This window comes from Panicum virgatum, chromosome 2K (assembly GCF_016808335.1).
Source record: "Panicum virgatum strain AP13 chromosome 2K, P.virgatum_v5, whole genome shotgun sequence".
Lineage (NCBI taxonomy): Eukaryota > Viridiplantae > Streptophyta > Magnoliopsida > Poales > Poaceae > Panicum > Panicum virgatum.
This window is the reverse complement of record NC_053137.1, coordinates 48,713,547-48,735,069: the sequence shown is the minus strand read 5'-3', so window position 1 is coordinate 48,735,069 and position 21,523 is coordinate 48,713,547. Positions and strand designations below refer to the sequence as shown.

Genomic DNA, 21,523 nt, shown 5'->3' with positions numbered 1-21,523 from the left:
ATTCCTGCCATACTAGTGTATAAATTGAGTCTTGCAGAAAATTAATGCATTCCAACCACACCTAATATGTACATATATGTACTGTCAGCAAGAAATTAGTTCGTGCCACCTTGCAAAATTTAATGGTAGGCGTCATTTGCTGATTTGGTAAGTTTCATTAGATATCAAAAAGCTGAGGTGGTGAATAATTAGTTTTCTGATTTTCTAAATGATTTTTGGGTGGATTTTGAATATCTGAACATCTAACATACAATCAGAGTAAGATTGTGCATTCATCCATCCTAGCTGTTGAAATATATTTGTGGACGGCACATGAACAAAATTTTCCTGCCCCATGGCGGGCCTGCCATGCCTCAAACATCGCATCAAAGTCATCAGCATGCGCACGATTTCCAGTTTTCCACCTATGAGAAGCAAGTGTAAACTTCAAAAAAAAAAAAGAACAAGAAGCAAGTGTGGGTCCCACAATGACATAAGATTGGGGGGCCACATCCCAAGCCAAGCTCAACTTTTGGGGTCTGTTTGGACGGAGGAGTAAATAGGGTAAAAGTGATAAAAGGAGGTAAATGTTTTACTTTCTAAATTTTTTTTACCTCTCTTTGGATGTCAAATAAAAATAAAACTTGCCTAAATCCCACCAAAAATAAAGTAATTATTGTCTGGCTCTCTCTTATGGCTATCCTACCAAGCCTAGCTACCTATTGAACATTAAATATTATCCACAACCATATTTACTCCTAAGGCCAGCCTTAGTGGGGGTTTTATAGAGAGTTTCATGATATTAAATATCATTAATTTTGCTGACGTGGCAAGGAAAGAGAAGGTTGAAGTTTTATGGAATGTGAGGAGAGTTCATGAAACTCATCTGGCACGGTTACCTAGTTCCCAATCTAGGTATCTGTGCCTATGAAACTCCAACTGAGACTAGCCTTAAGTCTCAGTGGGAGTTTTATGGGCACAGATACCTAAACTGAGAATTAGGTAATCGTGCCAGATGAGCTTTTATGGTGATGGAACTCTCCTCACATCCTATGAAACTCTATTCTTCTCTCTCCTTACTATGTTAGCAAAGTTGATGATATTTAATGTCATGAAACTCCTATTGAGAGTGGCCTAATCCAAACATTTTTATGGGGTAAAATTATTAGAGATAAATGGTAAGAGTAAAATATTTATTTTGAGGTAAATTTACCCCAAATCATCCAAATAGAGCCTTGGTGTCATGCGCCCAAAAGTAGAGGTGGGGTGGGGGAGACCATCTCAGGACGTGTCATGCGCGCATTCCCTTGCAGCCTTGCCCGGCGGGTTCCATGTGATGCCCCTACCGTACAAGGAAGTCAAGCCGTGCCACCATGAGCCCACATCACCGGAGGACTCAGGATCAGGATGAGTTTTTTCATGGGAAAATTCGATTCATGCCACCACAACTCTGTGAATTTGGGTTTCACGTTGAAAATCATGCCACCCAATGGCATGGATTTCAACATGAAATCCAACTTCAAGAAGTTGTAGTGGCATGGATCCAACTAACCCTTTTTGCATCCCCAACCACGACTCGGTCCCACCAGTGTTTCCAATCCGGTGCGTCCAACAGCTGTCCCGTCCGTGCATGTTGTGCTTCTGCAGTTCCTTCCCCCAATGGCACGAGCACGACAACACCTGTGCTGCTGGGCAGCACCTCAATGGGCCGCTTTGGGGAGTGGAGGTGCGGATGCTCCTCCGTCCAGCCAAGAAACATAACGCCATCCGCAGGAATTCGACTCCGGAGCCCGCGCCTCCCGCCTGCATGTGCGCCCAAACCCTAAATCTCCCTTGCCGACCTAGCAATCCGGAGCCAGGGGCGTAGACAGGGCGGCGGGCAGGACCTGCCCCCCAGCTTCCAATCTTATATTGAAAATTTGAATTTTGATTAAATTTTTATATAAATTAGCATAGTTGGCTCTCCCTAATAATGAAAAAAAAACAAATTTCTGGCTCCGCCCTTGTCCGGAGCACGACACTTGCTCTATCGTATATGTTGATATTTTGGAGGTGTTGCATCTGCTGCACAAGGACGAGCCGCACATGAGGAGATCCCGCAACTACAATGTCGGCTTCCATCTGCACCACACCGACGCGCTTCAGAAGCTCCGTACTCGCGCGTCTAGTGGTAATCATATCATCTATAGCAGCATTAGTTATTAGTTTATGAGTAGAAAATTTTTGTTTTACATTCCTATATCCCTGTAGAACACATAATTCAAACTTCGGACGAGTTATCAATTTTCGCTCTGATTTGATGGCAACCAGCAACGGTGCTTTTCTCTTACACCAAATCAGCACCAACCACTAACCACCAGCAAACTAGCAGTATTTTTCTCTCACAGCAAATCAGCACCAGTCACAAGCTACAGCCAGCCGAATAGAGCCTTGGTAGTACACTAGCTAAATATGCTCTTGCATTGCTACGAGCCAACATTGTAATATAAGTATATGATCATTTGCTTTATTATTACTGCAAATATTATACATACCATAGACACATCATTTACTTTTCTATGAACAAACTCACTATGAAAGTTTCGACCAGCTATTGTGTAGTCCCTAACTTAATAATAAAGGACTTATGGCCAAGTTTTCATAACAGGCCATAGATCGTGCGATACCATTTGATGCCACGAGGCAATATCATAATCCCGATTGAAAACCTCGACGATGTCTAACTCCTTTGAAACCCTACCTTCATCCCTTCTATTCTACCTTTTCCGTGTGTGCGGGACATGGATTACCTTTTCCAAAGTGAAACATACATATATTTTCTACAACGCACTTGTCCTCCGAGAAATTTGAACCTCATTAGCTGATCTAGTTGCAGACCAACATCTCCGTGCAAATTATGAAAACTTTAATCTGGACCATCAGATCAATATCCAAGGGGGAAGGGCGCAGAGAGGTGGGAGGGGGATTTGCAAAAGTGTGATTACCCAATACAAGGGTGTGTCTAGATTATAAAATTACTCAATCCTCCATACCCCTTGGATATTGATCCAATAACTCAGATTGAAGTTTTCATAGTTTGTACGGAGAGATTGGCTTGCACATAATACGCCCCAATTAGATTGGTCGGAGAAATAGGAAATAATAAACTTAATTTTTTTCATCGTTTGGCTAGTCGACAATCATCTCATGTTTGCCTGCGCTGTGATTGAGCAAAGTCCAGAGAAGGATTTCACGGGTACGAGTACCATTTTTTTTAAGAAAAAAAGGCACGCGTGGACTCCACTCCAGGATGTGTAGCGCTCTCTCTCTCTCTCTGCCGCACACAACGACAGCAGCAGCTATGCTTGGCTGTTCCCCTCTAGTCCTCTCCATTGCCGTAGAAACACCTCCGGCACAAAATTCATGGTGCGTCACTCCTCGCTGAATCTGCGACTACAGGAGGCTCGCCCAAAGGTCATCTGTTCACCGGACTGCTCTTTCCATCCACTTCGTTTTCCTATAACTGAAGTGCTCTGTCATCTTTGGCCCGCCGTGGAGCTCTCCACCAAATTCATAAGATATGGCGAAACTGAGCTAAATTCCTCCTACCTGGCTACAACTTCATCAGACGCCATCCACCATTGCCAGACGGGAGGCATTATCGTGGGAGGACACGAGGACCCAGAGACAAGCAGGAGCCTTTGGGCTGCTAGTGTGGCAAAGTTGTAACGGACTAGAGGGTTGCCGGCGTCGCGCCGGCGATAGGGAGTGCGGCGGCGCCGCCTCCATGCAGTGGAGAAGGGAGGAGGAAGGGAAAGGAGATGTTAGGGTATCTGTTGTTTGTTGCCTTCTCCACACACGGGTTCATTATTACATAGTTAGCCACTTGGGCCGCAGACGGGCTCAGCCCACACACGCTTACACGGCCTTGGGCCCATTAGGTACTCAGGTCATGACAAAAGTCCGGCACTGCAGCCTCACGCCGACATTGCACAGTACCAGCATCGAGCAACGCCGCCGATCGAGTCAATCGTCGCGGTCCTATCGTCGACGGCGCTCCTGTGGAGAGCTACGGGAATCAGGCAGGCAATTGGTGTGGCGTGGACAGGGACGATGCAGTGAGGTTGTCCACTTCCAATTCAGATAGGAGGCCGCAGCTGCTAGGCGTGCAGGGAGGCAGAGGAGGCCGCAACCATGGCCTCCGCCGCTAATTGCGGCCGGGGAGGCGAGGGGGTAGCGGTAACGAATCAATCATCGATGACGGACGGGACGAGGGGGAGCCCCGCGGATCGGGACAGGGGGCACGCGTTTAGGCCCACCCGTCATTGACAGGTGACAGTTCAAAGTCAACGATACCACAAAAACGGTCCGCTTTTTAGAAGTAGGTAAAGATTAGAATAGGCAAATATGACCATGTGTTGCTATGAGAAAAGTTGATATAAATATCGGACATGTATAGTTTGGCCGTGCGTTAATTTATAGGGTCTACATGATCAAAGTCGTGGACGGAGGGCTAGTCCGACTTGCATACGGGATGGACCAAAACCCACTTGTCAATGACGCAAGACAGACTAAACTAAAAAATTTAGGTGAAAACATTACGTGCTTTAGAAATAAATTATAGATATGAGCAGCCACACCTTCATACTCCACCAAACTTTCCACAAAACCCCCAAAAACATTATTCATATCCATACTGCACATTTCTATTTTCACTAATTGGGATCCTTGTGAGTTGCAGCGGGCTTTAACAAAAATATTAAATTCCTAAATACTACTCATTGAAATCGCAATTTACAAGTAATTGTCGACAAATCTGAAACTAACATAAACACTTGGATTATTAAGCAAAAAAAAAACACATGAAAACAACTCGGCACAGAAGATCCTCCTTGTATAAAAACATCACGTAGGTTAATGCACAAATGATCCCGGAGTATAGGAGCAATCACTACCACTAACCCAGATGTGTTAAGTAGTAAAAAGATGAATGATAACATTCTTGGACTAGAATATGCTTAGGCCTGGGGTGTTTGTACTACTTCAATATGTTCCCAGGAAATGTGTTGTGTACCTCTAAATTATAGTATCACTAGAAATAACCATCATATATTTTCGAATTGCCAAGCCATAAATTACTCTGGAACAATGTTGCCAAAGGATTAGACCGTCTACTTCCGCTCCTTTTCTGTGGTTAGTATCATTCATTGTTCAGAAATTCTGTGCTCACCTTCTCTGTTAGTCAGTTTTCAAGATCAGAGAAGGTCTGCCGAGCAGCAACAGTGTCATGTGCCCATCCTTACGCTGTGCACCTACTACGCAGTGGCGGAGTTTGTGCGAGTAATCAGGGGGGCAGCTATGGTACTTTGTCTTGAAAATCAATGAACAGTAGCTGGTTTACTGTTCATTTAGTGCAGATTTTCAAAAGTCAGGGGGGCCATGACCCCCTTTCAAATGCACTAAGCTCCGCCAGTGCTACTACGTGAGATGTCGAATCAAAGTGAAATATCAGAAAGGCAATCTTATCTTGAGTTGCCTAAAATCCACAAGGGCCAAGAGACTCGACGCGAACACAATTGGCAACCGGGGTAGGTGAGGTGGTTGACGATAAACTTAACTGAAACGGGTGACTTGTTGTCCCGTCCAATCTGCCGCTGGACCTCCACACCGTTGAATGCCAGTCGCGGTGTCGCGATTGCAAAGACGAGCATCTCCAACCGATACCTAAAGTGAACCTCATATGTTGTTTTTAAGTTTTGGGATAAAATATCCTCTCCAACTGAACTTTCATTCAGATCCTTTGGTTTTGTTATTGGGCAAAAGTCCAACCCGTTTAGTTTATGCGTACGGATTTGTTCCTAGATTTCACAAAACCCATAAACCTATGAGTTTTTTAAACTTGATCAATCTAGTTTGATTATTATTTTATTTTGTGAATTTTCAATAAAATTAGCACTCCTCCTCCACTTCTTATTTTGGTGAACTCTCAATATTTTGGTGGTGGCTAGGGGTATTGTTGCTTTGCAATTATACTGTTTGTATATGCATATAATTGATTGGTGACTTTGTTTGGTGCTATGATCATTGAATATAAAACCTATTATTTATATTTTTATTCCCTCTATTAATGTTTAATTTTTGTAAACAATGAACTTCTTGCTTCTCATGTACTCCATACGCCATGATTTTGATGCTTATTATATTAAATCGTTGATTGTAATAAAAAAATAAATGTAGGCCCGCGATCAACCCGTGGGTACCCATTAATCCGATGGATACGAGTTTGAGTACAAAATTAAACTCATTATGAGTAATAGTTCTTTTAACAGGTGTGTATTATATTCGTGGTTACGGTTTTTTTTTTTTGATACTCGTGGTTACGGATTTGGGCAAGAAAAAACCCACCGGGTTTAGTCCCGTTGCATCCCTAGACATCGCTTGTTTTGTCAAGTGGTGTGCCGTACCATCCGCGGTGGGAAGGGAAGGCTCTAGCTGGACCGGGCCGTCAGAGATACTCCTAACAGGCTAACACCAGAGACGTGCGGTGTGCGGCCCAGCTCATGTAATGCATTACGCAACCAAAGAGTCCCGCCAATTGCCAGGCGGCAGGCGCCCAGGGTCCATGACCTTCTTTTTTTTAGCTGGAGCCTGGAATCAGCTCCCATCCGATCTCATTGCCCCCTCCCGTTTTGTATTGCCAGCAGTCTCACTGCAACCTGTTGGTTCATCTGCAGAGAGATGTTCAGTGTCTCCACATGAATCTCCTTAATTTCTTTGTAAAGCTTTGAAGGAGATGCCTGTAACTTGTCGGGAGTTCTGAGAGTCGAGGCGACGACTATCCCGAATTGGGGTATTGCTTGGACGGGGCTGGTGCAACTGCTTGTGGGCTCCGAGCGATTCGAGTCGATCCACACCTAGGATACAGCTGCTGGCCGCTGCTGGCCCCAACTCCACCCAATACAAGTGCTTCCCTTTTTACCAAAGGGCCCCAACGTTATTCTACAATTACACCGAGATCCTTCATCTTCTTCCTCAAGCCTGCGTGCCTGTGCTCTCGAGAAGAATCCTTCACGTCGGCGAACACATCCACCTTCGTCACCGCCTGCCCAGATGAAGAAGCTGACACCACGCATATGAAAGCCGCAAAAAATCCACGATAGAAGACAATCGGCTGCCAAGCTTCTCAATCTGGGCCGCAGAACACGCGTGCCGCGGATCAGTGGATGGATCGACGGCACGCGGCTCCAATGGCGCTGCTGCGACGTGCCGCCGCGGGCCTCCTCATCCTGGCGGCGGTGGCGCACCTCGTCGCGGCGGCGTTCGCTGTCGAGAAGGACCAGCAGCAGCAGCCGTCGCAGGTGGCCGCCCTACTCGCGTGGAAGTAAGCCTCGGCGAGCCCCCGGCGCTCTCCGCCACCTGGAGGGAGGGCACCGACGCGACGCCGCCGACCGCGTGGCAACGATCCGGCTACTACACCTCGGCCTCGACGGCGGGCTCGGCACGCTCGACTTCGCGGCGCTCCCGGCCCTCGTCAAGCTTGACCTGGTGGGGAACGCGCTCGGTGGCCCCATTCCGGCGTCCCTCGCGCGCGCGGCGGCGCTCCAGGTCCTGCGCCTTGGGTCCAACAACCTCACCGGCGGCGTCCCGGTGTTCCTCGGCAACATTTCTCAAATGCGTGTCCTGGACCTCGGCCAGAACCCCCTCGGCGGGCGCCTCCCCGCTTCTCTCGGCAGCCTCCGCTTCCTGCAGCGGCCAGCAATCACGGGCGCAAGGCTCGTGGGGCCGCTGCCTCCGGAGCTCGGCAGACTCGGGAACGTTTACTTCGTCGACATCTCCGACAACAACCTCGCCGGAAGGTTGCCGTCGGCGCTCGCCGTGTTGAGTAGGATGCGGGAGTTCGGAGCTTCGTCCAACAGGCTCACCGGGCATCTCCCCGGGGCCATCTTCGCCAACTGGCCGGAGCTCAGCTCGTTGCAGCTGCAGTACAACTCCTTCACCGGAAGAATCCCACCCGGGATCGCCATGGCGAAGAACCTCAAAACCCTCTACCTGTTCAGCAATAGCTTCGGCGGCTTCATCCCTCCGAGCATCGGCGAGTTATCGATGCTGGAAGAACTGGATCTGTCGTCGAACTCGCTGACGGTGCCGATCCCTAGCTCGCTCGGCCGCCTCAAGAAGCTCACGGTGCTGTTGCTCTACTCCAACGGACTCAGCGGCAGGATGCCCCCGGAGATCGGTAACATGAGCGTGCTTCAAATTCTGAACATTGGCGCTAACAAGCTAGAGGGCGAGCTGCCAACTAGCATCGCGTGGCTGAAGAACCTCCGGCATCTCGTGCTTTTGAACAACAATCTGAATGGCACTGTCCCGCCGGACCTCGGCAAGGGACAGCCGGCCTTGGTCGTCGTCAGCTTCTCCTACAACAACTTCACGGGCCAGCTTCCACGGAGAATCTGCGACGGCCTGGCTCTTCGAAATCTCACCGCGGTGCACAACGCTTTCAGCGGAGTGTTACCGCCGTGTCTGAAGAACTGCACTGGGTTGCGCCGGGTGTGTGTGACGGAACCGCCAAATTAAAACTCTAATTAAGCGTAATGGCCGTCATTTGAACACATCGGACGCATTAGCTTAACGTGCCGATCCTTTCTCAACCCACGGTCCGATCGAAACATCACCGGTAGTCCCACGCGAAGGTGGGCGCAGATGGTAGAAGCACGGCACATTACTTGAAAATATAAACTCAATGAAAACGAAACAATAAGTTTTACAAACCGAGTTCAAATATAGAAGATTAATTTACAAAATTTTACAATAGATAGTCCGAAGTTCGAAACCAAAAGATCCTACATCTATTCTAACTATCACCAGTTCTGATCCTTCTCGACCGGTCGGACCGGTTCACCCAACCGGTCGGTACCCCGCTGCCAACTCCACCGGTCAGACCGGTCCCACGGACCGGTCAGACCGGTCTACGCAAAACAGAAAGGCTGCACACTCAGCCCACAAGTGTACAACTCGACAGCGCCTTAACCTAAGGGTCCCGCTCCTCGACCTGCCACCTCTCTGCATCCTGACGGATGAACTTGACACAACAGGGGCAGAAGTCGACGTCCGGGTGTCCTGTAAAAATGAATGTGGCAACAAACCCTGAGTATTCTAATACTCAGCAAGGCTTACCCGACCAGTGGGTATAACTTAGCCCACATAACTAAACATGCAAAGCTTTTGGATGGTGGTTATTTTGCAGAAATAGCAACTAGAGGTGTATCCGTACTTTCAACATTTTAGCCGCATATTTTATATAGATAGACTCTCACTAATGTTTGCCTATCTACACACGCATGTTGGAGCATCCAATTTAAGATTCAGAATAGTATCCATTTTTATATCTCTAATACCCTAACACATTTGCTACGAGGTGACAAAGAGATCAAGGCCCTCATATCCGCGAGACACGGCGAATCGATCTGATTTAACCTTGCAAGGTGGACCTAACCAACACGGCACGCAAAAGCCCCGTTGGACTCCACACACCAAACTTTTCCCTCCCCGCCTCGAACTACAGGAACCAGCCCAACGACATACGGTCAGCCGAGCTCAACGTGGGACCACCAAAAGTAAACATAAGCATCCCAATTCTCCGCAACTACTCGACTCACCCCAGGAGTTGGGTGCGGGTTCCTGTACTTTCGAAGCAAAGCAGTACTCGGCTTACCGGTTTCGACTACCTCCTACTCCCGGTATGCGGTTAGTACAATTCAATCCCCGATCAGCACTGCCACAACGACCGGTCCTTAACCGACACGGACGGGGCTAAGACACCCAGGAACCCTGTCCTGCTGCCAAACCTAATACCATCATCCCCGCCCGGTCTCACATCTCCCTATCCAATTCAATCCATTTCTCAAATACTGAAGTATAAAGATGATAATGTATCTCGCGAGTAACCAGCAATTACTCGGCTTCTAAAGTTTCCTGTGTCTCGCGAGTGACACGAAGTCACCGGACTTCTACCGGACTTATTTAGCCTGGCACCGCTATCGACCTAGACATACTAGTAAAAACTCAAGGAAACCTAGGGATCATGCAGCTAGGGTTCCAGTCAATTCCTAATACGTAATGCACAAGTAATAGATAAAACATATACATAGTGAATCATAATTTAAATTAATAGGACATGCACCGGGGCTTGCCTTGCGTCTGCTGCTCAACACTGGGGTGAGTTGGGCCTTGGGCCGACTCCCCGCGAATCTCCTCCTGCGGGGCTTGCCCCTGCGACTCCTGTGGCTCCGCAACCACCTCGTATATGACCTCCTCCGCCGCGGCTGCTATACATATGCATATGCATATGATATGAGTATGCATGCATGATTTATAAAAATTTACCACTAACAATTAACCAAACAAATTTCCAACTAACCACACCAACAAACCCTAATTTACCCCTCTCAGCCCAGCTATACCGGTCAGACCGGACCACCCGACCGGTCAGACCGGTCCTACTTAACCTACCGTGACACCGGTCAGACCGGTCAGACCGGTCCTAAACAGACCAGAACCTAGAAACCTTGGCGCAGCGAAAATCGCCCACCAACTCCAAATATCTTCTAGGATCTAGTTCAGGGGTTCATGTGGATGCTTTTGACCAGAGGAAACCACCTAAAACTAGAGATCGACCATCACAAGCAAAATACCTTGAATGAGATCCTATCCGCGCGAAGGACTTGAATCCCAGGCTTCCCAGGGAGGGGATCGCGGAGAAGATGACTCCCCACGCCGGTTTGACCCTTCCTTGACCTTGGAATTAAATGGAAAGGGAGAGTTTGGGGATTCTAGGGTTTGGGTGAGGAAAGGAGAGGGAGAGAGCTCCAGCTCGGGCTCAACACGGTGGGGAGGAAAGGAATCGGTGAGGGTGAGAGAGAGAGTGGTTTAAATGAAGTGGGGCCCTTAAAAACGGTTGGCTCAGGTTCGACCGGTCAGACCGGTCTGGCCCAGGGTGACAGGAAAAATCTTTGGTTTGGTGATTTGTCGCGTGGTTTGAAACTAATGACCGTGATTAACTTAATTAACTAGTGGATTAACATCTGAGTGTTATAATCCTACCCCCTAAAAGAAATCTCGTCCCAAGATTTAACGGATGTGTTAAATTGCAAGGAACATGGAAATGCATGGAATGTTAGGTACCTTGGTGAGTTTGGAGCAAATCCGGACATTTGGATTTAAGAAATTCTTCGGTTTCCCATGTGGCTTCCCGCTCGGAGTGATTGCTCCACTGAACCTTATAAAAATTGCTGGTTTGATTCCGAGTAACCCGAGTCTTGAAATCAACAATTTTTATTGGTTGCTCCGGATAGACAAGATCGGGCTCCAGTTGCAATTTCTCAATGTCAATCACCTTTTCTGGAACACGGAGGCACTTCCGGAGCTGGGAGACATGGAAAATATTATGAACCATGGATAATTGGGCAGGAAGCTCCAGGCGATACGCTACCGGCCCACATTGCTCAATAATAGGAAAAGGCCCAACGTAGCGAGGTGCAAGTTTTCCTTTTACGCCGAATCGCTGAACCCCTTTCATTGGAGAGACCCGTAAGTAAACATGATCTTCCACTTGAAACAGGAAAGATCGACGTTTCTTATCCGCGTAACTCTTTTGTCGGGATTTTGCAATCTTTAAATTTTCCTGAATGACCCGAACCTGTTCTTCTGCTTCGTTCACCATGTCCGACCCAAAGAAAGTCCTTTACCCAGCTTCTGACCAATTCAATGGCGTTCTACACTTCCGTCCATATAATTCCTCAAATGGAGCTATTCTGATGCTCTCCTGATAGCTATTGTTATAAACGAACTCGGCTAAAGGTAAGCATTCATCCCATTTCTGACTGTAGGTGAGTGCACACGCTCTGAGCATATCCTCCAGAATCTGATTGATTCTCTCTGTCTGGCCATCTGTCTGGGGATGATAGGCCGAACTGCGGATCAGTTGTGTACCAAGAGCGGCATGAAAATGTTCCCAAAACCGGGCTATGAATTGAGTACCCCGGTCCGAAATGATTGTCTTTGGAATTCCATGGAGACTCACAGTCAGGGTTAAAAAAACCGATCGGAACCGGTCCGGTTACCGCGGTTACCGGTCTTACCGGCCCGGACCGGTTCCGGTTCCGGCCGGTTAGAAACCGGCCCAAATTCAAATTTTAAATTTGAATTCCAAAAAATGGAAAAAATCTCAAAAAATTCCTAAAAATACTTCAAGGTGCAACGAATCTAATGGTGTCAAATTTTCTCAAAAATTCGTTCATTTAATATAGTTTGCGGGGAGTTGAAGTTAAATCAAAAAAGAAAAAGAAAAAAATGGGCCGGCCCATTAAGGCCCACCAGGCAAACCGGTAAAACCGGCCGGTAAACCGGTCAAACCGGCCGGTAAACCGGTTGCACGGGAGCTTTTGAATTTGATTCGAATTCAAACCGGTAAAACCGGCCGGTAAACCGGTAAAACCGGCCGGTAAACCGGTAAAACCGGCCGGTAAACCGGTCGGAACCGATTGCACGGGAGTTTTTGAATTTATTTGAATTTGGATTTGAATTCAACCGGTTTCCACCGGTTACCGGTCCAACCGGTTCCGACCGGTTTGAGTTAACCGGTCGGGATAAAAAACCCTGCTCACAGTACAGTCCATATACAATTGTGCATATTGTTTTGCCGTATGTGTTGTCTTTATTGGCAGAAAATGAGCCGACTTGGTAAGGCGATCCACAATAACCCATATGGAATCATATCCCTTGGAAGTTTAGGGTAAGCCGATAATGAAATCCATACTAATGTCTTCCCACTTCCAGGATGGAATACTTAAGGGCTGTTCTCAAATGGCTCGCTTTAACCCTCTGACAAGTGTCACATTCTGACACATATCTGGCAATTTCCCGCTTCATTCTGGTCCACCAGAAACGCTGCTTCAAATCTTGGTACATTTTATTACTGCCTGGATGGATTGAATACCTCGAGAGATGAGCCTCCTCAAGAATCTGCTTCCGTAGCTCCAAATCTTTAGGCACCACCAGGCGATTGTTAAACCATAACACACTCTCGCCATCCTAGTGAAAACATGCAGCCTTAGGATCATTTTCCATGAGCCTCTGCCTGATCTTCTCCATACCCGCATTATCTTTCTGAGCCTCCACAATTCGACCCCGAAGTGTAGGTGTGAGAGTAATATTAGCAAGTGTGCCTTCAGATACGATAGCCAGATTTAATTTTTCCATTTCTTGACATAAGGTTGCATGCACCGCTGTGGCTGAGATACAACTGCAACTGACTTTGCGACTCAATGCATCGGCCACAACATTAGCCTTGCCCAGATGATAATGAATCTCCAGGTCATAATCCTTGATGAGTTCTAGCCACCGTCTGTGGCGCAAATTCAGCTCGCTCTGGGTGAAAATATACTTAAGACTCTTGTGGTCTGAGTATATATGCACTGGATTTCCCAGAAGATAATGGCGCCAGATCTTCAATGCATGCACTACTGCTGCCAGCTCCAAATCATGAGTGGCATAATTCTCCTCGTGTCGTCTGAGGGCTCTGGAAGCATAAGCAATCATCAGTTGATCTTGCATGAGGACGCATCCTAGGCATATACCTGATGCATCATAATAAGTATTAATGGGAGAATAATATCCGGCGGAGACAAACAGGGATGAATACGGAGCCAAGACCCGTACCTGATGCATCACAATACACATCAAAAGGCCGGGTAAAATCTGGCTGAGCGAGGACAGGGGCAGACGTCAGAAGTCTTCTCAGAGTCTGAAAAGCCTGCTCACATTTGGCATCCCAATTAAATCTCACCCCTTTCTTGAGTAGTTCAGTCATGGGTCTAGCAATTTTTGAGAAGTTCGGAACAAACCGCCGGTAATACCCTGCTTGTCGGGTACCACAATTAGGGACACCCTAATTGGGGTACTAAGATCGCTTTAAAAACACAAACACCTGTCAAGGCAACTGGGCCCATGAATGCTGTAGCAGCACCTTGGGACCTGCAACGCGGGACAAGACAGGCTCGGCACTCCTCCCGTTCCTATTCTGCCGACACCGACCACCCGGACTCGCCTCCCACTGGGGAAGGGGTCCGGCGATGTCACGTGTCCTTCCGGAAGGGGCGCTCATCACACACGGTCGGAGTCCCGGACCTCCCCCCTCCTCTCAGAGGTCCGGGACCTCCACGTGTCCCCCGGGCCTTCTAGTGTGCACGCCTGCACTCCGACCAGGGGGTCCGGGGCCATCCCGCGCCATAACTACCGCCGGAACACTGCAGGACGGCCGGCGCGATCCTCACAAGGCGAAGGACGAAATCCAGGACGACAGCGACGCACGCCGCCTTCCCACAGTGTACTTACTACAGTATCCGACCACTGTACCTCCGCGATTCGGGGGAAACGACGACTTCTATGCCCCACTCATGTGTCCCGCCCCTTCTTGTAACTATAAAAGGAGGAGGCGGGTTTCCTTTAGACTCTCTCGGCTGGACTCTAGTCTGCTTGGTCTCTCTGGCTTCTCTCCTCAAGAGGACGCACAATGACTACTGAGCACTCATCTCCACCGACTCCACTCTTAGCTGAGACTTGGGAGCTTCTCTCCCTCTCTCGCCTCGCTTGTACCCCCTACTACAAGCACTCCGGGTGCAAGATAATACAGTGCCCTCGCACACCCCCTTTGCTGGACGTACGGCCCCGCGGCCAGAACCAGGATAAACCATGCGTTACTGTGGTTGCCTCTTGCATCATCATCTGGGACGAGAAAACATGCAGCATTCACTAGCTGCGTGATATTTTCTCTTTTTTCCATTTGATTTCCAGGGATGGCGAGCAGATCCAACCCATACCCTATGGGTGTCTCGGATCTGCTCCCAGCTGGGTTTGTGATCTGGTTCGGGAGTCTCGAGTTCAGAGCGACCGGCAATGGTTACCTCATGCGGCTCCTCTCGCCCAGACGCAACCCGATCACCCCGACTTCGCCGGCCCGGCACGACAGGCGCTCGGGTCAGCGTTCGCACGGCACGTCACAACTCCCCCACGTGGGTCGAGGCTGGCATGTCGCAACTCACCATCGAGGCGAACGGGGCCACCGTTTCGTCATCACGTGCCTCGGCATCATCTGTGCCGGCACCGTCACCTGCAGCGGCGCTAGTGCCTCCCAGGGGGGGCTCGACTTCGCCCTCGCCCTTCCCCTTCGGGTTGCGCAACACTGCCGCTCGCACCTACGCCTCGTAAATTAGTACTAACCTCACCGAGTATAAGGATCTGCCGGGTCATCATCTTCTATCGATCCGCAACCTCATCGCGTCGTCCCTCGATGAATCCTACCCCGAGACGGCGAGCTCGATCGCCGACGACGTCAACATCTTCATGAACAACTTCGCGGTCGAGGATGCCGAGGACTACTCCAGGGTCTACGACCCCGATGCTCTTCGCTCGTTCCACCTGGCGACGGCTTACTGCCTCACCTGCTCCGAAGACTCTAGCGAGGGGGATTTCTATCCTTCCCGGGAGTGCTTCATGGTGGACCTTGCGGACGAGCAAAACGACAACGCCCCAAGCAACGACGGGGACGTCGGGGCGGACGCGCGGGCAAAGCCACCGGCGAACCCGCCTGCAGCCCCTTCCTCGTCAAGCTCGGTGGCGCGACAAGCCCAGCTGGCACAGCTCAAAGAGCTTCAAGCCAAGCTCGACGAGCAGCGTCAACAAACCCAGGAGCTGCGCGCCGCACTCGAGCAGCAGCGTGCCGCGCGCGGTACACACGCCCAGGCAGCGGGACGTGTTGCCCGGGAGCGCATCCTGGCCGACGCCGACGTTGACAAATCTCCGGAACTGCAAACGGCCGGCGAAAAACTCGTCACTGCGGCCTATCTACTTCAAGCTATGCCCGAGCCATCGACGCCTTCGGGCCGCAACCTGCGCCGCGAGGCACAGGAGCTCATCAAGCAAGCTGCGTGCAGCAGGCCGAGAGTTCTGCGTCTCGTATGCACTCGAAGGCCCCGGAGCCGCCTGGCGGGACTGCGCATCAGGACCGCGAGGCTTCTGTGCACACGCCACCAGCACGGAAGGGCAAGGCAGCCACAACACCCGGTGCGAGGGCACCCTCGGTGCACGAGCGCATCGGAAGAGTTCCCGCAAGGGAGCGAATCCGTGACACTCGCGGGCACGCTGGCGACGGCGACGCCCGCAGTGTCATCGACGGCAGGAGGTACACCCCTCGACGGGGTGGACGCTTCGACCCTGAGCACGACAGGGGTGAGTCACCGGAGCCTCCGGGCACCCGGGTGTTCAGCCGGGAGATCCGAACTGCATCTTTTCCCCCCGCGCTTTCGACAACCCAACACCCTCGTCAAGTACTCGGGCGAGACTGACCCTGTAGTATGGCTCAATGACTATCGCCTAGCATGCCAGCTAGGCGGTGCAACAGAGGACGCGGTCATCATCCGCAACCTTCCTCTTCATCTTGCTGACGCCACACGAACGTGGCTCGAGCATCTGCCTGCGGATCAGATCCACAACTGGGCCGACTTGGTCCACATCTTCGTGGGCAACTTCCAGGGCACGTACGTGCGCCCTGGGAATTCCTGGGACCTCAAGGGGTGTCGCCAGAAGCCCCACGAGTCCCTGCGTGACTACGTGCGACGCTTCTCCAAGCAGTGCACCGAGCTCCCCAGCGTCACCCACGTCGAGGTCATTAACGCTTTCCTCGAGGGTACGACGTGCAGGAATCTGGTGCATGAGCTTGCGAGAAGCCGACCCGTTAACACCAACGAGTTGTTTGACACCGCCACCAACTTCGCCGCCGGCGAGGAGGCTGTTGGTGCCATCTTCGACGACAAATCGAGCAAGCGCAAGGACGATGCACCCGCGGAGGGCGGCAATGTCAAGCCCAACACCCCCGCCAAGAAACAGAAGCAAGGGACCTCGAGGCCCCCCTCGAGGTGGTGGTGGCCAATTCGACGACATGCTCAAGAAGCCGTGCCCTTACCATAAGGGCCCGGTCAACCATACCCTCGAGCAGTGCGAAATGCTCAAGAAGTATTACAACCGCGTCGCGCATCGCGACAAAGACAAGAAGAAGGATGCGGGCGACAAAGGTGGAGATGACGAGTTCCCCCCTGTGGAGAACGCTTTTTTCATTTTTGGAGGAGCAACGATGAATATGACTTCTCGGCAGCGCAAGCGTGAGCGCCGCGAAGTCTTCTCCGTCACCAAAGCCACGCCATCCTACCTCGACTGGTCGAAGGATACCATTGCCTTTAGCCGCGAGGACCACCCCGACTACGTCCCGCATCCGAGACGGTATCCGCTCGTTGTCGACCCCATCATCGGCAACACCCGCTTCTCCAAGGTGCTCATGGACGGAGGCAGCAGCCTCAACATCATGTACGCCCCCACCTTGGAGCTCATGGGGATTGGACTGGACAAGCTTCGCCCCAGCAAATCGCCATTTCACGGCGTCGGGCCGGGGAAGCGAGTCCAACCCCTCGGCCAGATCGATCTGCCTGTGTGCTTCGGCACAGCAGCCAACTTCCGCAAGGAGGTACTCACTTTCGAGGTGGTGGGATTTCGAGGGTCCTATCATGCCATCCTTGGTCGTCCCTGCTACGCCAAGTTTATGGCCGTCCCCAACTACACCTACCTCAAACTCAAAATGCCGGGTCCGAAGGGCGTCATCACCATCGGCTCTTCGTTCGAGCATGCCTACGAATGCGACGTCGAGTGCGTTGAGCGCGCGGAAGCCCAAGCGGAGGACGAGGCCCTCGCAGCCACCCTCGACAAAATGGCAAGCGAGGCCTTGGACTCCACGCACCGACACGCCGGGATCTTCGAGCCCGCCGAGGGTATCAAGAAGGTGCCCCTCGACCCGAGCCACTCCGACGACAAGGCGTTGCAGATCAGCGCCACCCTCGACGACAAATAGGAAGTGGTGCTCATCGATTTCCTCCGCGCCAATGCAAATATCTTTGCGTGGAGCCCCTCGGACATGCCTGGCATACCGAGGGAGGTCGCCGAGCACTCTCTTGATGTCCGACCCAACTCCAAGTCGGTGAAGCAGCGCCTAAGACGCTTCGACGAGCTCAAGCAGCGGGCGATCGGCGAGGAGTTGCAGAAACTTCTGGCGGCCGGATTCATCAAAGAGGTATTCCATCCCGAGTGGTTAGCTAATCCAGTATTAGTAAAGAAAAAGAGTGGAAACTGGAGGATGTGTGTAGATTACACTAGCTTAAATAAGACATGTCCGAAGGTTCCCTTTCCCTTGCCACGAATCGATCAGATTGTAGATACTACTGCGGGATGTGAGCTCTTATCCTTTCTCGATGCTTATTCCGGTTACCACCAAATCAAGATGAAAGAGTCCGACCAGCTCGCGACTTCTTTTATCACACCCTTCGGCATGTACTGCTACGTTACGATGCCCTTTTGCCTCAGAAACGCCGGAGCCACATACCAGCGGTGTATGCTCCACGTTTTCGGAGACCATCTCGGGCGCAGCGTAGAAGCATATGTCGACGACATCGTTGTGAAATCCAGGAAGGCGGACGACCTGGTTGCTGATCTCAGGATCGCATTCGATTGCCTACGAGCCAAAGGGGTAAAACTTAACCCCGAGAAGTGCGTATTCGGGGTGCCTCGAGGCATGCTCTTGGGTTTCATTGTCTCCCAGCGGGGCATTGAACCCAACCCTAACAAAGTCTCGGCCATCACTCGGATGGGACCGATCCGAGACATGAAGGGGGTACAGAGGGTCATGGGATGCCTAGCGTCCCTTAGCCGTTTTATCTGGCATCTCGGCGAGAAAGGCTTACCCCTGTACCGACTCTTGAGGAAAACCGAGCGCTTCACGTGGACCCCCGAAGCTCAAGAAGCCCTCGAAAGGCTGAAGGCATCGCTCACTCGAGCTCCCATTCTCACACCGCCTACGGACGGCGAGCCCCTCTATCTGTACGTAGCCGCGATGACCCAAGTGGTCAGCGCGGGGATCGTGGTCGAAAGACAAGAGGAGGGTCATGCTCTGCCCGTCCAACGACCGGTGTACTACATCAGCGAGGTGTTGTCTGAAACCAAGACACGCTATCCACAGATTCAAAAGTTGCTCTACGCAGTGGTTTTGGCTCGGCGCAAGCTGCGCCACTACTTCGAGGCTCATCCCGTCACCGTGGTCTCATCTTTCCCCTTGGGAGAGATAGCCCGCAACCGGGAAGCCGAGGGTAGAATTGCCAAATGGTCTGTGGAGCTGATGGGAGAAACACTCACCTACGCCCCTCGCAAGGCAATCAAGTCCCAAATCTTGGCCGACTTCGTGGCTGAGTGGACGGACACACATCTACCCCCATCGCAATTCCAGGGCGAATGCTGGACTATGTACTTCGACGGGTCGGTGATGAAAACCGGCGCCGGTGCCAGCCTCCTCTTCATCTCACCCCTCGGAGAACACATGTGGTATGTGATCCGCTTGCATTTCCCTGCTTCGAACAACATGGCGGAGTATGAGGCCCTCCTCGGTGGCCTCCGCATCGCCGTCGAACTTGGAGTCAAGCGCCTCGACATACGCGGGGACTCTCAACTCGTCGTCGATCAAGTCATGAAGGAGTCTAGCTGTCATGACCCAAAGATGGAGGCGTACTGCAACGCAGTACGCCGCCTCGAGGACAAATTCGACGGCCTCGAGCTCAATCATGTCCCGCGCAAGTACAACGAGGACACCGACAAAATGGCCAAGATAGCCTCGGGGCGTACCACCGTCCCCCCGAACATCTTCGCTCGCGACATCTCCAAGCCCTCCGTCGAGTTCAATCAACCCATAGAGCCAGGTCCCTCGTCCGCCGGGCCCTCCGACGGGAACCCCCCGGCGGACGGGGTCGAGCCCATGGACTTTGACCTCGGGACCACCTCCGCGGACAAGGCCGAAGCAATGGAAGTTGACGAGGCCCCCACTTCGCGAGACTAGCGCGTCCAGTACCTTGACTGGATAGTTCGAGGGATCTTACCCTCGGACCGCACTCAGGCGCGACGCCTCTCCAGGCGGGCCAAGTCCTTCGTCCTAATCGACAATGAGCTACACAAGCGTAGCCCCTCGGGTGTCCTGCAATGATGCATCCCCATCCCCGAGGGCAAGGAGCTGATCCGCGACATCCATGCTGGCGTCTGCGGCCATCACGCCGCGCCACGCACTCTCGTGGGTATCGCGTTTCGACAAGGCTTTTACTGGCCCACCGCGGTCGCCGACGCCACCGACGTTGTGCGGACCTGCGAGGGGTGCCAGTTCTATGCTCGAAAAACACATCTCCCGGCCCATGCTTTGCATACCATCCCCATCACGTGGCCGTTTGCCGTGTGGGGACTAGACCTCGTCGGTCCGCTAAATAAGGCGCCCGGGGGCTACACCCACTTGCTGGCGGTAGTCGACAAATTCTCCAAGTGGATCGAGGCCCGACCCATCGGCAAGATCAAATCCGAGCAAGCAGTTCTGTTCTTCACCGACATCGTCTTCAGGTTCGGGGTCCCGAACTCGATCATCACCGACAACGGCACCCAGTTCACAGGCAAGAAATTCTTGGTGTTCTGCGACAGCTTCCACATACATGTGGACTGGTCGGCTGTGGCACACCCACAGACGAACAGGCAAGTGGAGCGTGCCAATGGCATGATCCTCCAAGGACTAAAGCCAAGGATCTTCAACAAGCTGAACAAATTTGGCCGGAGGTGGCTCACGGAGCTACCCTCGGTCATTTGGAGCCTAAGGACGACCCCGAGCAGAGCTACGGGCTTTTCTCCGTTCTTCCTCGTATATGGCGCCGAGGCCATACTCCCCACTGACTTGGAGTACGGATCTCCGAGGCTCAAGACATACCAAGAGAACGAAACCAGCGAGCTCGCGAAGACTCGCTGGACCAAGTGGACGAGGCTCGAGACATGGCGCTCCTCCACTCTGCACGCTACCAGCAGTCCTTGCGAAGGAACCATGCGCAGAGGGTCCGGCGCCGAGACCTCAACGAAGGGGACTTGGTGCTGAGGCTTCGACAGGATAATAGGGGTCGCCACAAGCTCTCACCTCCATGGGAAGGACCGTACATAGTCGCCGAGGTGCTCAAACCCGGCACGTACAAGCTGGCCAACAAAAAGGCGAAGTCCTCACCAACGCTTGGAATATACAACAGCTACGTCGTTTCTATCCCTAGAATTTCAAGTTTTTTGTACATTTGTTCGTAATCGCATTTTCAATTTCCCGAAATAATAAGGAAGCACGCTTCACTTATCGCTTTTTTGGGAACCATCTGGGCCCTCAAAGGCTAGGGCGCGCACGAACATTGAGGTACGCTCGACTTTACCCTCGGCAAAGCCGAGCCTCCCTCGGGGGCTACTACGGGGGGAACCCCGGAACGTCCCCAAAAAGTCGCCAATGTTTTTTCGAAATATTTCCGTCTCGACCCTAAGCCTCTCGTATCCTTGGAAAAAACGGACGCGAGGCGTAAGCAACTACGGTACGGGGCTGGCCGAGTCGTGGGGCCGCCTACGCCTCTGGGATACG

At 51.6% G+C, this 21,523-nt stretch overlaps 1 pseudogene; it reads left to right on the top strand.

The window, feature by feature from the left end:
- The first annotated feature begins 7,205 nt into the window (after nucleotides 1–7,205).
- Nucleotides 7,206–21,523, top strand: part of LOC120695384 — a 28,625-nt pseudogene continuing 14,307 nt past the window's right edge.